Raw genomic sequence first — 16,892 nt, forward strand, 5'->3', positions numbered from 1 at the left:
AAAACATGTGTGAAACCCAGAGATTATGCGTGAAACACGTGCAGATCATTAGAAAAACAGGCAAATATCTTGTGTGATATCAAATATGGATCATGCGTAAAACACATACCGATCATACGCAAAAAACACACTCAGGAAAACACACTCATATGCTGCTGTAGGATACGTTGGTTCAGCAGATGTACAGGGTGATGGATTACAATGTTAAGTTTTTTTTTTAAAATGGCGATGAAGAATATTGTCCATTCATTTGCAGTCCAGCCGTACACTCATTCATTCACGTGCTATCTTTTCGTCTATGCATCGGTCAATCCGCAAGTCAATTATGCAAGAGGACTCAGTCCCCCCCTGCCCCGCCCCCCTCTGCAAGTAGTAGCAGCTCCCTGCACCACCCAGCTAACCCCACACTGCATGCCGCGTTCTGCGCGATGCCTCAAGTTCAAGGTCGTGTGGGTAACACATTACCGTGGTGATTATTTGAACAAAATAGTGACGCGGTTCAATTTTCAAGTGCGACTTCGCGTTTAAAGTCAATGTTATAAAATATATATTTGATGGAAGCAGGTTCGTAAGTGCAGGTGTTTGTAAGTTGAGGACTGCCTATATATACACTTATTTTTCACACAGATGTGTATATGCGCACTGGGTTACTGAGCATCCTCTGTTTAGGGACTGTACCACATTACAATCCACCATCCCACCTCTAGTAAAAGTACCTACTACTACTAGAACATCTGCTCCCCTCTGCTACGTGCATCTCCATCCCCTCCCTATTTTTGGTTGGGAAGCAATTATAATCGAACATTTTAAAGTAGCTTTTGGGTTAATTAATCCATATATCTGGGCTTTTATAGGTGTTATCTTGGGTTGTATGGATGGTGGTCACCCATCCAAGTACCATCAAAGTTCAACCCTGCTTTTCTTCCAAGATCTTATAATATTGGGTGCATTCCGGGTCATTTGGTCATAGGTGGTGTGGTGTATGGACATCTGTGAAAAAGAGTTTCATAGCTTATCAGATTCCTTCATTTAAAATAAAGATACTGGTTCTGTATGTGTTTGTTGGATTTGTATGTTCTTTAACAACTGCACGCAGTCGTTAAAATGCTTAGCCATGTCCTTCTGCTGCCGTTTGTCCGTGGCCCATGCAGCTCATCGAAAAGAATGAGCATCTGGGATCCCTGCAGGTGGGGATTTTGGGTTACCAGCGTGTGGTGGCAGAGCTGCACACTGAGCTGGCGCCATGCCAAGAAAACCTGTAGAGCATTCACTCTCAGCTCCAGGATCTGCAAGTGCTGCACCAGCAGAGTGAGGCGAAGGTGAGCAAGTGCTGTTAGCGAGCACCTATGAAGTCCGGCATGGCACAAACGCACATATATACAGCAATACCATTATTTACGCCCTCCCGTTGTACGTACTTTCACTATTAACGTACTCAAGTCATTGATAGCCAATCGCATGTTATGTACTGTGGTACCTTGCCATGGCGTACTTGAGATTTACGAACTTTACTATAAAGACCCAAATAGTTTACGCTGGATGGCGACAGTAAGGCACCAGATGACGCCCAAGCGTTTGCATCTCTGACTACAGTAGTCACTTTCATGTGTACATGTGTAGTGACTAACTCAGAGACAGTAAGACTTTTAGGCGCTTCTTTTATTTAACGAGCACCATTGGGATAATACAGACACCCTACGTGGGTACACACTATTACCGTTGCTTGCCTATACAAAACACTAACCATCTAACACTGACAGCACTGAACGGAGACGGCGAACACCTATCTAGCAGCGTAATATCGAGTGAAGACGGCAGCGACGATGGCGACGAGACGACAGCGACGAGACGACAACGACGATGACGAGATGGTGACGACGACTATCTTATATATACGAACAGCACGACGAGGATCCCACTTCCAGCAACAGCCACAAGGTCCCTCACAGGGGCCCTTCTTATACTCTCAGCGTAGCCTCGCTCCGCCACGGCCACGCCCCTTCTCTGGAACCTACTAGCGGGTTCCCGATGGCCCCCCCTCTGTGACCTTTCCCCTAGATGTCCCCCTCTCGTGTCTATCGTGGCCTGCTGACGTGGGTACTACCATACACCGCAGTTACCCTTTTTTACCAGCAGCCAGCGCTATGCCACTACACATACTCTATCAATATTTTTTCCCCACATACCGGATTTATGGTGAATATTTTTCAAGTGTAAACTAATTTTACATGATAAACAACTAATAATACACACAGTATAATAGACAAATATATCAATAATATGGCAGTCCTCGACTTACGAACGCATTTAGTTCCTGAGGCCCATTCATAAGTCGGAACGGTTCGTAATTCGGAATACAATATTGTGCGATATTTAAATTCCCATATTGTCAGTGTTATCAAATGTGTTAAGGTTCAACAAAAGAGTCAAGCATTGTTAAACTCGTAAATAAGAAATCATGTACATTTGCATTAACACTAAAATTATAGTGTATCGTAAGTAATACATAAAATGTAGTAAAAATATTTTTTTCATTTTCACTCACCGCTTTCAAATCACAAGCGTGCTCACCGCTACACTTGTAGCTTAATAGGCTGTTGGGGCACGTGCTGTTAGCGATAGCCTATGAAAGCCAGCACGGCATGCGAGGGGTTGTGTGCCAGCACCACACCCAGCTGCATTTGTGTCCCGAGTGGTGATGTTTATACAGCGCGCTAGGTGCTCATTTGAGGCCGAGTTGACCTACGGGAGGCCCAGGAATGGTTCAGATAATCGTCACTGGTGTTGGCCGTGACTTGGAATTGAACTTGGGTCGGTGGGTTTGTAGCGCAGCGCGTGAACTGCAACACTACCGCTCCCCACACAATCACTTTCACATATACGCACATGTGCGCGTGCACGAGGCTGACTCATGACATCTCGTGGAGGATCGCAGCACTGAACAAAATAGTTCTGTGGTTCAGTTTGGAAGTGCAAGTTCGCGTTTTAAAGTCAATGGTAACCAAAAATTAATACAGTTCATAGAAACAGATTCGGAAGTCGGGTATCCGTAAGTCGGGTCTCCGTAAGTATGGTGTTCCTAAGTCGAGGACTGTATGTATACACTTATTTTTCACACTGAAGGTTGTACAGAATGGATGCGCACTAGGTTACTGAGCATTCTCTGTTTAAGGACTGTACCACGTTACGATCCACCATCCCACCTCTAGTAGAAGTACCTACGACTACTAGACCATCTGCTCCCCTCTGCTACATCCATCTCCATCCCCTCCCTCTTTTTGGTTGGGAAGCGATCTTAATCTATTATTTTAATCCAGATTTTGGGTTAATTAATTCCTAAAAAATGTTTAACATAAAACTTTCGTGACTGCAGGAATTCATATTCTTGATTCTTTCGGTAAAGTCACGTACTTTTTTTAATAATATAAAAAAAAACCCACGACGTTTCGATTGCAACACAAGCGGTCTTCATCATGCTTTTATAGGTGTTATCTTGGTTTGTATTGATGGTGGTTGCCCATCCAAGCACTTGAGGTTCAACCATGCTTTTCTTCCAAGATCTGAGATGATTGGATGCATTTCGGTTTATTTGGTCAAAGGTGGTGTATGGACATCTGTGTAAAAGAGCTTCGTAGCTCATTACATTACTCAATTATAAATGAAGATCCTGGTTGTGTGTGTCATTATACCTGTATGTTCTGCAATAACCTCACGCAGTCGTTAAAATGCTTTCCTGTGTCCCTCTGCCGCCATTTGCCCGTGGCCCACGCAGTTCATTGACAGGAATTGGCAACTGGAATCTCTGCAGGCAGAGATTCAGTGGTATCAACGTGTAGTGGCAGAGCTGCACGCTGAGCTGGCGCCCTACCGCGATAACGAGCAGAGTGAACACTCGGAGCAGCAGCGTCTGCAGAGCGAGGTGGAGGTGAGTGCACAGCACTCGCGCATCGCACACACACACACGTATATAATTTGCGTTTAACGTAAATAATAGATTCATGCACACACGATTCAGTGTATTATGATAATGATGAGCTGGTCTAACCATCACGTTAAGCCGTCATGGTCCCCGTTTACAAATACAGATTATCTATCTATAGACAATTTCATTATTGCTGGACACAGTGATAACGATGAGAATGATTTAGCACCTTTCTGTACACCGGGGCATCTCAGAGCGCTTTACATCACATCTCATCTCAACACGTGTGAAAGGGCACCCCTAAAGACAGATGTCCCTGTGGGCACAAGGTGACTCAGCACCTGGTGTGCAATTGGCATTTGTCTGCCAAGTACTGAGTTGTGTGTAGTGTCTAATGGGTCAGTATGTCCACAGCTTGTCACGGTTGAGGAGGAAGAGTAGCCTCATGCAGAAGCTGCACGTGGCACGGCAGGCATGAAGGAAGCTGTGGAACAACTCGAACGAGCTGCTTGGCCTCGTCTGGCAACCCTGGTCAGCTGGTTCAGAACTGGAGGAGGAGAAGCAGCTGTTGTGAATCCCTGCAACAGCCGTCCCTGTGAGCTGCCCCTCACTACAGAGAGCTCCATGGAGAGCATGGCGATGATCACACCCACTCACCCACCCACCCAATCACCCACCGACCCACTCACCCTGTAACTCACTTACTCACCCTCATAACTTACCCAATCATTTACCCAGTCATCCACCCATCCACTCAATCACCCACTCACTCATCCACCCATCCACTCACTAACTCACTCACCAACCCACTCATCCACCAACCCCACACCCACTCACCCACTTATTAACACAGGCATTCATTCACTAACTCAACCACTAACTCACCCACCCACCAACTCACCCACAAACTCACTAACCAACCCAACCACCCACTCATTCACTTAACAAACCACCTACTCACTCAAGAACCAACCCACTCACCACCCACTCACCTACTACCAACGCAACCTCTCACTCACTCACCCACCCATTCACTCACTGACGTATCCACTCAATAACTAACTCATCCCAACCACTCCTTCACGCACCCACCAACCGATTAACCACCCACTCACTCACCCACTCACCCTCTCACTTGCCAACACACTCACCCAATCAATCACCCACCCATCCACTCACTCACTAACCTACCCACGCACCGTTTCACCCACTCACTCACCCATCAACTCACTCAACAACCCATCCACTCACTCAAAAACCCACCCATGAACTCAACCATCCACCGAGCCACCAGCACAGACTCACCCAGTCACCGACTCCATCACCCACAGACTAACAGACAAATTAACTCAAACACCCACTAACTCACCCACTGAATCACCAATCCACTCAACCACTCACTCAATCTCTAACCCATCCACTCACTCGTGCACTCACCCACCCACTCACCAATCCACTCACTAACTCACCCACTCACTCATTCATTCACCCCACTCAATCAACAACCCATCCACTCTGTCTCACTATTGCATCTTCACTATCGCATCCACTAAGTCGCCTGTCACTAACGAACCCACGCACGTAGTCACCCAGTGAACAACCCACCCACTCACCCATTACCCAGGCTACCACTCCACTACTCCCCCACCCACCTAGTCACTCCTGACCCACCCACAAACCCACTCACCTACCCCCCAACCCACTCACCTACCCGCCAACCCACTCACCTACCCGCCAACCCGCTCACCTACCCCCCAACCCACTCATCTACCCCCCAACCCACTCCCTGCCAACCCACTAACCCACCCGCCAACCCCCTCACCCACCCGCCAACCCACTCCCCTTCCCGCCAACCCACTAACCCATCCACAAACCCACTCACACACCCACCAACCAATTCACCCACCCAATAACCCACCCAACTACTCACTCACATACCCACCCACTCATTCAGCCACACTCACGCATAAACTCACCGACTCAACCTCCCACACTCACCCACCCATCCATTCTGCCAGTGGGGGGGGAGGGGGGGGGTGTGATGGCACGTGGCCCCCCCAATGATCCGACCAAAATCCCTAATTTCGATCGGATCATTGGGGTTTATTAGTAATAAATCGGCATTTTGCGACCCCTACTGCCACTGTGTAGCATATTATTACGTGCCAGGAACTCTATGAGATGATAGGATAATAGTCTGAGTCCATAATTGGCAATAAGTAACGGCAAAGCAGTTATAAGTGACTCACAGAATTGTGCGAAGTTGCGCATAGTACACAACTTCCCTCAAGGCATTCACCTTTAGTGAGCGCGATGCCGATCACACAACACGTTCGAATCCGACCCTCGATCGATGGCTGCGCCATCGCTGGACACGCGTCGAATAAAAAGCAAGGGACAAGTTCTTACTTACTAACAACTCCTATGATTTTTCATTGCTGGAGGGGTTTCCCCCCTACCTGAAAATCCTGGCTCTGCCATTGCACCCGCCCAATCACAAACCCATCCTGTCATCCAACCACACCCACAAATCACTCACTCATTCACTCACCCCTCCGCTCACCCACTCAATCTCTAACCCACCCACTAGCTTACCCACTTACTCAATCTCTAACCTGCCCGCCCACCCACAAACTCACCCATCCTGACGCACTCATCAAGCAACCCACTCAATCTTGTACCCACGAGCTCACTCACCCACCCACCCACTCACCCACCCACACACTTATGCACAGACTCACTCACCCACCCACTCACTCACCCACCCACTCATTCAGTTACACACCAACACATTAACTCATCCACTCAACATACCACACTCACACACTCATTCAACAATCCATCCATCCTCTCATTCAGCCACTGACTCACCCATTCACTCACACCCTCAACCTCCCACACTCATCCACTCACCCACCCTCCCACTAAGTCAACCACATACACCTACTCACCACCCACTCACCCATTACCCATGCAACAACTCACCCGCTTGCCCACCCACTCACTCATCCACCCATCCACTCACTCACTCGGTCAACCACCCATTCACTCACCCAGCCATTCCATCCATTCACTAACCCACGAACTGACCGACCCCTTCACTCACCAAACCCCTCACTCACCCAAACCCTCACTCATCCACACACTCACCCACTCAACCCCCCACATTCACCCACCCACTCACCAACCCACCCTCTCATCCAGCTATTCAATTACCCATCCCCACTCACTCCTTCAACATTGCACACTCATCCAATCACCCACCCACTAACTCAAACACCCTCACACTTACCAATGCACTCACCCACTCACTCATCCATCCACTCAATCACCCACGCACCACATCACTGACCCAACCCATCAACTCATGAACCCACCCATTATTCAGAAACTCACCCAGGCACTGACCTACTCACCCACGACGCACTACACACGTAACTACTCACCCATTCTCCCACCAACTACTCAATTACTCACCCACCCACCCGCTTGACTCACTTACTCAATCACTCTCCCACTCACTCACCCAGTCATCCACCCATCCAGTCACTCACTCAGCCACACAACTCACTCACTTAATGACTCACCCACCCACTAGCGCTCCTACTAACTCATTCACCCACCCCTCACTCACCTAACCACTCACTCCCTTCAAGCTCCCACACTGCTCGCATTAGCCACCGACTTAATCAACCACAAATATCCACACACTCACCCGTCCACTCACCCACTCAATCACACAACCACCCACTCCGTCACACAACCACCCACTCAATCTCTAACCCACCCACTCACTCACCAACCCCCACACCCACCTACTCATCCACCCACGTATTAACAGGCATTCGTTCACTCTCTCACCCACGAACTCACCTTCTCACCCACCCACAAAGTCACGAACCAACCCAACCACCCACTCACTCACTCAACATCCCATCCACTCACTCAACAATCCACTCACTCAAATACCTACCCACGCACTCACAAACTCACCGTATCATCCAACCACTAACTCACCCATCCCCTCACCCACTCATGCACTAACTCACTATCGCATCCACTAACTCTCCTGCCACGAACTCATCCACCCACATACTCACCCAGTCACTCACCCACTACTGAGGCTACAACTCCACTACACCCACTCACTCACTCGCCCACCCACCAACCCACTCACCTATTCGCCAACCCACTCACCTACCCGCCAACCCACTCATCTACCCGCCAACCCACTCACTTATCCGTCAACCCACTCACCTATCCGCCAACCCACTCACCTACCCGGCAACCCACTCATCTACCTGCCAACCCACTCACCTACCAGCCAAACCACTCACCTACCAGCCAACCCACTCACCTACCAGCAAACCCACTCACCTACCCGCCAACCCACTCAGCAACCACTCGCGCATAAACTCACTCACTGAACCTCCCACATTCACCCACCCACTAACCAACCCACCCTCTCATCCAACCATTGAATCACCCATCGACTCATCCCTTCAACCTCGCACAGTCATCCAATCACCCACCCACTAACTCAAACACCCATTCACTCACCCATCCCTCCACTCACCTACTCAATCACATAACCACCAACTCAATCTCTAACCCAAACACTCACCAACTCACCCATCTTCTTATTCACTCAATCTTGTACCCATTAACTCTAATCACTCACCCACATTCCCATTCACTAACTCACTCACCAACACTCACACACCAACTCAGCCAGCCACGACCCACTACCCACGTAACCACTCACCCACCCAAGCATTAAATCACCCATCCACTCACCTTTTCAACCTCCCACTCATCCAATCACCCACCCACTAACTCAAACACAAACATCCATTCACTCACCCACCCACCTGCTCACTCACCCACGCACCAAACCACCCATGCACCAAACCACCCACCCACCCAATCACTCACCCACACACCTTTTCACCCAGCCACCCTCTCAAACCCGTACCCACTAACACACCCACTGACCTACCCTCACCCACCCACTCATGAACTCACCCATCCAATTATTAACCCACCCACTAACCCACTAACTCACCCACTAATTCACCAACCCGACCACTCACCAACACGGCCTAAATATAAATTATGTTTGTTTTACCAGGCAAGGCCCACTGAGATATATGGATTGTTTTCAGAAGCAACTTCGCCACAAATGATAGCTCAACAGAGTGGCTTATCACGTATACATTTATAGCAGCCAACTCGTCTAAATGCATGTTTCTAAATGTGGAATCGAACCCACAACATCCTGTATACCCGGCGAGGTAGTTAACATCTTGCCACCATGACACTCCATTCTCTGACTCTCCCACCCACGAAACCACACACTCAAACACCGACCCACTAACTCAACCATCCATTAATTCAACCACCGAGCCTTGCACACACTCACTCACCCAGCCACGCACTCGCCAAGCCACGCACTCAATCTCTAATCCACACTCACTCACCAAGCCTCTCACCTACTACCCATCGAACGTCGCACCCACTCATCCACGCACCCACCCACAAAACCGCCCATCTACACACCAAATAAAAATGTAGCTTTTTTTTTTACTTTACTAGGTAAGGCCCATGCTATATACATCTTTTTCAGAAACAAGCAGAGTACAAATGATTGCTCAATGGAATGGCTTTTCACATAGAACGTTATAGCAGTCAAAGTCTATAAATGCATGTTTCTAAATGTGGAGGGGCAACCTGGAGTACCCAGAGAAAATTCCATGCAACTACGGGGGAGAACGTGCAAACTCTAGATATACAGGCGAGGTTCATAAAATTTTGCCACCTTGACATTCCACTCTTTAACTCAACCACCCACTCAAACACCCACCCACCCACACACAAACCACTTGTAGAGTAAAATGGGGACGTGACGTCATGTGTGCCGTCTAGTGCGATGACGTCACGGAACGTGGCATCATGCGCGCTGGGCGGCTCGATGACGTCATGTCTCCTCTAGTATTTAAGGGGGACCCCGTGACGAAAGCGGGATCACTGTGGGAACGGGTAGAGTGAGAAGGGTGGAGAGGGAACCAGGGGTAGAGAGGGATCGACGAAGAGTCAGGAGTGAAGCCGGTGGTAGCCGTAGGAGGTGCTGCTCTTCCCGGTCGGTGGGGTTGGCAAGTTCCCCCATCCGACTCGAGGGAGAGAGACCGGAGCTAGCCGGGCTGGACCAGGACTTAGTGTAGGACCCCTAACCCCTGGGAAGTTGTCACACCCTTTGTGTTATTGTAATATACTTAATAAACCTTTGGCGAAAGCCCTTACCCTCAAGCCGTCTCCGAGTCGTCGTCGGGAACTCAACACACTAACCAAATCAATCTCTAACTGACTGACTCACCCACACACCCACAAACTAATTCACCAACCCACTTACCAGCCCACCCACTCCCTAACTCAACAACCCACTCACTCAACAATCCACTCACCCACCAGGTCACCTATTCACTCCCTCACACACCCACCCATCCACCAACTCAATGTCTAACTCACACACTCACCCACCCAACCAATCACAAACTCACCCAGCCACTCACCCTGCCACAAAATCAATCTCTAACCCACGCACTCAACATTCCACCTACTCACTAATCCAAACTGACTAAATTCAACTATTTTTTAAGTTACCAGGTAAGACCCACAGAGCTATATAAAATATTTTTCCAAAGTAACCTGGCCACAAATGAGAGCTTCACTAAGTGGCCTATCACACAGTAATGTATAGCAGCCAAATCCGATAAATGAATGTTTCTAAATGTGGAGTCGAAATCCACGTGACCATAGAGCACATGCAAACCCCAAATATACAAGCATCAGGGTTGGGATGGAACCTACGAACTCCAAAATACCAGACGACGTAGCTAACATCTCGCCACAGTGGCGTACAATTCTCGAACTCACCCACTCAACTACTAAAGCCACCCACCAACCCACTCACAAACCCACTCACCCTGCCATGCACTCAATTTCTAATCAACGCACTCACGCACACACCCACTCACTCACTCAACCACTCATCCACGCACCAACCTACACATGCACTCACTAACTCACTCACCCACCCACCCACCCAACCTACCCACCCACTCACCCCACCCACTCACTCAGTGACCAACTCACGATCCAACCCACCCACTCACACTGTGACTCACTCAATCTCCCAACAACTCACCCAGCCCCTCACCTACTTACTTAACCACCCATTCACTCACCGACCAACGCACTCACCGCCCACTCACCCAACTGTAAACTATAATTTAACTATTTTAATTTTACCAGGAAAGGCCCACGGAGCTATATAGATTTTTTTCATAAGCGACGCGGCCACAAATGACTGCTCAAATAAGTCAGTGAGTGCGTGTGTAGGTGGGTGCGTGGATGAGTGGTTGAGCGAGTGAGTGGGTGTGTGCATGAGTGCGTTGATTAAAAATTGAGTGCATGGTAGGGTGAGCGGGTTTGTGAGTGGGTTGGTGGGTGGCTTTAGTAGTTGAGTGGGTGAGTTCCAGAACAGCCAAAACCTCGAAATGCATGTTTCTAAATATGGAGAGAAAACCCGGAGGACTCGGAGAAAAATCCATGCAACCACAAGAACATGCACACTCCAAATATACAGGCGTCATAATCGAGATCGAACCCACAACCTCCTGTACAAAAGGCGAGGTAGTTAATATGTCACCACCATGGCGCTCCACTTTCTTGACTCAGTCACCCACTCACCCACCCATTCAGCCACCTACCCACTCAGAAACACCCACCCACTCAAAAACCCGCACGTTGCCACCAACTCAACCACTTACCGACACATCCACTTACACACCCACCCATCCACCTACTCAATCTCTAACTCGCACACTCACCAGTCCACCCGCTCACGCAGCTACTTACCTACTCACCCACTCACCCTGCCACCCACTCACCCTGCCGCCCACTCAACCTCTAACCGACCTACCGACCCAACCAGCCACCCACCCCCTAAACTAAACTACTTTTTATTTCACCAGGTACGGCTCATTGAGCTATATAGACCCTTTTCAGAATCGGCCTGGCTACAAATGATAGATAAACTAAGTGGCTTATCACATACATTTATTGCAGCCAAATCCTCAAAAGGCATGTTGATTCTAAATGCAGCGGAAAGGACCCGGAGCAAAATCCACATGACCAGGGGGAGAACATGCAAACTCCAAATATACAGGCGGCAGGATCGCAATCGAATCCACAACCTCATGTATACTAGGCGAGGTAGTGAACATTTCACCACCGTAGCGCCCCACTCTTTGACTCACCCAATCACTCACAAGCTCACTTACCCACTCAACCTCCCACATTAACTTACCCACCCAGCAGTCACTCACCCATTCACTCACTCACCTACTTTCTGACCCCATTCAGTCAACAACTCACCGACCCACCCAACCACTCACTTAGTTAACCACTTGCTCACCCACCCACTCACCCTATGACCCACTTAATCTCTAAATCACTCACTCACTAAACTACACACTCACCCACCAACATACTAACTCAAACACTCACCAACGAACTCACTCACCCAACCACGAACTGACCCACTCACTCACCCACAAACTCGCGAACCAAAAACACACATACCCAACCCATCACTCACCCAACCCCTCACTCACCGACTTACTCAATCATCCATCCAGACACTCACCCACTGACCGACCCACCAACTCATTAACTCACCCAGGACTCACTCACTCTGCCACCCATTCAATTTCTAACCCACCCACACACCTACTCCCTCAGCCACTCACCTCTTCACACACTCACCCACTACCCACGTAATTATTCACCCACCCACTAACTCAACCACCCACTAACGCAACCACTGACCCACTCAAACTCATCCACTCAAAAAGCCACCCACTAAAATATCTAAACCACACTCATGCAACCACCCACCCACTCACCCTCACACTTACCAATGCACTTTCCCACTCACTCACCCATCAACTCACTAACCCACCCATTAATTCAGGAACTCACCGAGCCACTGACCTACTCACCCAAGACGCACTACCCACGGAACCACCCACCCACCAACTGACTCAATTTCTCACCCACTCACTCACCCACCCACTAGTGCTCCCACTAACTAATTCATTCATCTACTCACTCACCCACCCCTCACTCACCTAACCATTCACTGCTTCAAGCTCCCATACTGACCAAATCACCCACCGACTAAATCACCCACAAATATCCACTCACTCACCACCCACTCACCCACTACTCACACAACCACTCACCAACTCATTCACTTGCTCACCCACGCATTCACTCACCCCACTCACTCACCAACCATCCACTCACTCACCCACTCACTGAACCACCCCTTCACTTACCCACCCCCTCCATACTTAACCGCAATAACTCACCCACTCAACCTCTCACATCCATCCACTCACTCACCAACCCAACCTTCCACGGTCATCCAATCTCGTACTCACTAACTCAATCACTCACCAACGCACTCACCGTCTCACTCATCCATTCCCTCATCCATCCACTCACTCACCCATTCACCAAATCAATCACGCACAAATTAACTCACCAATTCAACCAGCCACTGAGCTACTCACCCACGAGCCACGTAACCACTCACCCACCCTCCCTCCCACTGAATCTCTAACCTACCCACTCACACATCAACTAACCCACCCATCATCATCTCACTAACCCACCCATCATCTCACCCACTCACCCAGCCACCCACTCAATCTCGCACCCACCAATTAAATCACTCACCCCCCATCCAAGCATTCAATCACCCATTCACTCACCATTTAAATCTCCCACTCATCAAATTACCCTCCCACTCATCCAATCACCCACCCACTCATCCAATCACCCACCCACTAACTCAAACATAAACATCTATTAACTCACCCAATCCTCCGCTCACCTACTCAATCCCATAACCACCAACTCAATATCTAACTCAAACACTCACCAACGAACTCTCAACCTCCCACACTCATGCACTCACCCACCTAACCAGTAACTCAACCACACAAATTCACTAATTCACCCCTTTGCTCAGCCAATCAATCACACAACCACCCACTCAATCTATAACCCATCCACTCACTCAACGACCCATCTTCTCACCCACTCAGCCAACCACCCACTCAACCACACACTAACTGATCAATCCACTCATTCACCCACCCACCAACTCACCCAACCCCTCACTCATGCAACCCCTCACCTCCACCCACCCAACCTCCCACTCTCACCCTACTACTCAATCACCCACTCAATTTACAAACTCAATCACCGACTCCATCACCCATCCACCCATACTGACCCACCCCCTAACTCACCCGCACACCCACTCACCCACCCAATAATTCACCCACTCAACTCACCCACCCCTTCACTCATTCACACACCCACTTAACTTCCCACGCTCACCCACCCATACAACCATTAAATTACACATCCACTCACCCCCTCAACCTCCCACAATCATCCACTCACCCACCCACTAACTCATCCACACACACACTCACTAAACCATAAACACTCATTCACCTACCCCTCTGTTCAGCCATTCAATCACACGATGATTGATTAAATCACTAACCCGCCCACTCGCTCCCCCACTCACTCCCCCACCCACTTATGCACTCCCCAACCCACTCATCCTCTCACTTACCCACCAATGCACGCACTCACTGACTCACCGAGCCATTTACACAATTAACAATGCACTTACCAAATCACCCACGCATCCACTCACCCACTCAAACTCCCCCACCCACTCACCATCCGTCTCACTCACCCACTCGACCCCCCTCACTCACCCACTCGACCTCCCACACTCACCCACCTACTCACCAACCCACTCTCTCATCCAACCATTCATTCACCCCCTCAACCTCCCACATTCACCCACTCGGCCACCTACCAACTAACTCAACCACATACACCCGCTCACTCAACATTACCCACTCACCCTCTACCCACGCAATCAATCAATGCCTCCTTCACTCACCCAACCTGTCGCTCACCCAACCCCTCAGCCACCTACCTCCGTCTCAAGCCTCGTGCAGTCCAAGCTCCAGGAGGGCCTCTTCCTCCTCGAACCCGCCGAGGTTGGGTACCGTGTACGTGCCCTCGTGGCCACGCACGCTCACGCGCACACGGGGTCGCGCGTTTGTTCTCGCCACGCGAACCTCGGCCGTTATCTCCCACCCGAGTCCCCGTCCACTGGGGCCCCATTAGGGTCCCCGTCGGGGGGAACAATGAGGTGTCCATCCGCTGTGTCTCCTCCCCTCTCGACCCCGCTAGGACCCCCTGCGCCGCTCACGATATCCCCCCAGGAGGACCCTGTCCCTCCTGTTTCCATCTCGCGGGGTCGCCTCTCCGCACTCCCGCGCTTCAGCAGGCTCAGTGCTTGCACCACCATGCGGCGATCCTCTAAACCTGCGGAGGTGGACGAGGGTGGGGGGGATCATCATCGTCAGCAGCAAATGCAGCATCATTATTATTATAAGCAGCTACAGCAAGTCGCAGCATCATAATCATCATCTGAATTACCACCACCAGCAGGAGCACTATCATCACCATCTTCAACTTGCCAAGCCATCATCATTACATCATCACCAGATTTATAGATCTCTACCATCACCATGCGTAAAGACATTAGCATTATATTCACTATCTCCTGCATATGCTAATCTCAACATAATTATCGTTAACATTATAACCAACATCATATCGATCAACGCACCGGTGTAAATTGTTCTAGTTGTATTCAATACAAATCAGTTAATATTTGCATCACTCGAACGTGCCACACCACTGCTCCACTCCCCACTGCCCTTCTCCATCCTCCCCCTTGCTCCTTGGCCCCTTACCATCTGCCAACTGCCCCCTTGCTGCCCGGGTTCGTGGGTACCCCCAGAGGATTTGTATTCAGCTGTAATATCGAGGCTAGAATACATTTCCGCGTGATAAGCCACTTAGTTGAGTTATCATTTGTGATAGCCAGGTCGCTTCAGAGAAACGTCTATGTAGCTCAGTGAGCTTTACCGGGTAAAATACAAAATTGTTTAGTCTTTTTGTCTGATGGTAAGGTACCACGCAAACCACCATCATGACTGCTATCAGGCTACGTAGAGCAGGGTGCGTGTTTGTTGTCATCGTCTACAAGAGCTACACGTGGCAAACCGGGGGTGCTGTCGCATGGCTCGGCGATTGCGCATTTGCAGAATTAATCTGGCAAGGGTCACATGATCAGAAAAGGGGCAGTCCAGCAACATAAACCCTTGCACTGTGCCGCTCCCCACACCTGCAACCAACCAGCGTGGTGAAGTATGGTCAAATACACCGCAACGATCCGCTAGGTTGTGGCGGTCCCCATACAGCAGCGGAATCGTGAAAGGGCCATAGCGTTGTCGCACATCCATCGTCCCACGTGATACCACCTGCGGGGCACGCCTCGCAACGCTCAGGTGAGCGTTACCTGCACTCGCTTCCTGCCGGATAGCTTCAACCACCTGCCAGCCATCGTATCCCGAGGGGAGGTCGGGTCGCTTCATTTGCTCGTCGCTCCACAATTGGAAGTTCCTGGCAAAGGTGCGCGAGGTGGATGAGCTGGAGTCCTGTCTGTGAGCGTGTGGGTTTAGCACGCTGCGCTACAATGAATCCGGCGACACGAGCTCGATTCCCGCTTACAGCCACCATCACCAGTGCGTCCTGGATCTCGAGAGGTCGGTTCAGCCTTAAATTAGTATCTGGCACGATGTGTACACATCGCAACTCGGGAGAAAAAGGCAGCTGAGGGTGGTCCCGGCCACCCACACAGAACATTTGTGAAACCCAGAGATTATGCGTGAAAAACGTGCAGATCATTAGAAAAACAGGCAAATATCTTGCGTGATATAAAATATGGATCATGCGTAAA

The 16,892-nt window shown here is 49.8% G+C and overlaps 1 long non-coding RNA gene across 2 annotated transcripts; it reads right to left on the reverse strand.

The window, feature by feature from the left end:
* Positions 1-1,641: 1,641 nt before the first annotated feature.
* Positions 1,642-16,537, reverse strand: LOC142923748 (uncharacterized). Of its 2 annotated transcripts, XR_012940819.1 has the most exons (3): positions 16,452-16,537; positions 15,015-15,409; positions 1,642-4,469 (listed from the first exon to the last, which is right to left on the reverse strand). It is a non-coding gene; the product is annotated as an uncharacterized LOC142923748 (long non-coding RNA). The 2 variants fall into 2 exon arrangements; XR_012940818.1 differs by lacking the exon at positions 16,452-16,537 and having other exon boundaries at positions 15,015-15,555.
* Positions 16,538-16,892: the final 355 nt, after the last annotated feature.

Source organism: Petromyzon marinus, unplaced genomic scaffold, assembly GCF_048934315.1.
Source record: "Petromyzon marinus isolate PM22_M1 ecotype Great Lakes invasive population unplaced genomic scaffold, UKy_Petmar_22M1.pri1.0 PM_Scaffold_643, whole genome shotgun sequence".
NCBI lineage: Eukaryota > Metazoa > Chordata > Hyperoartia > Petromyzontiformes > Petromyzontidae > Petromyzon > Petromyzon marinus.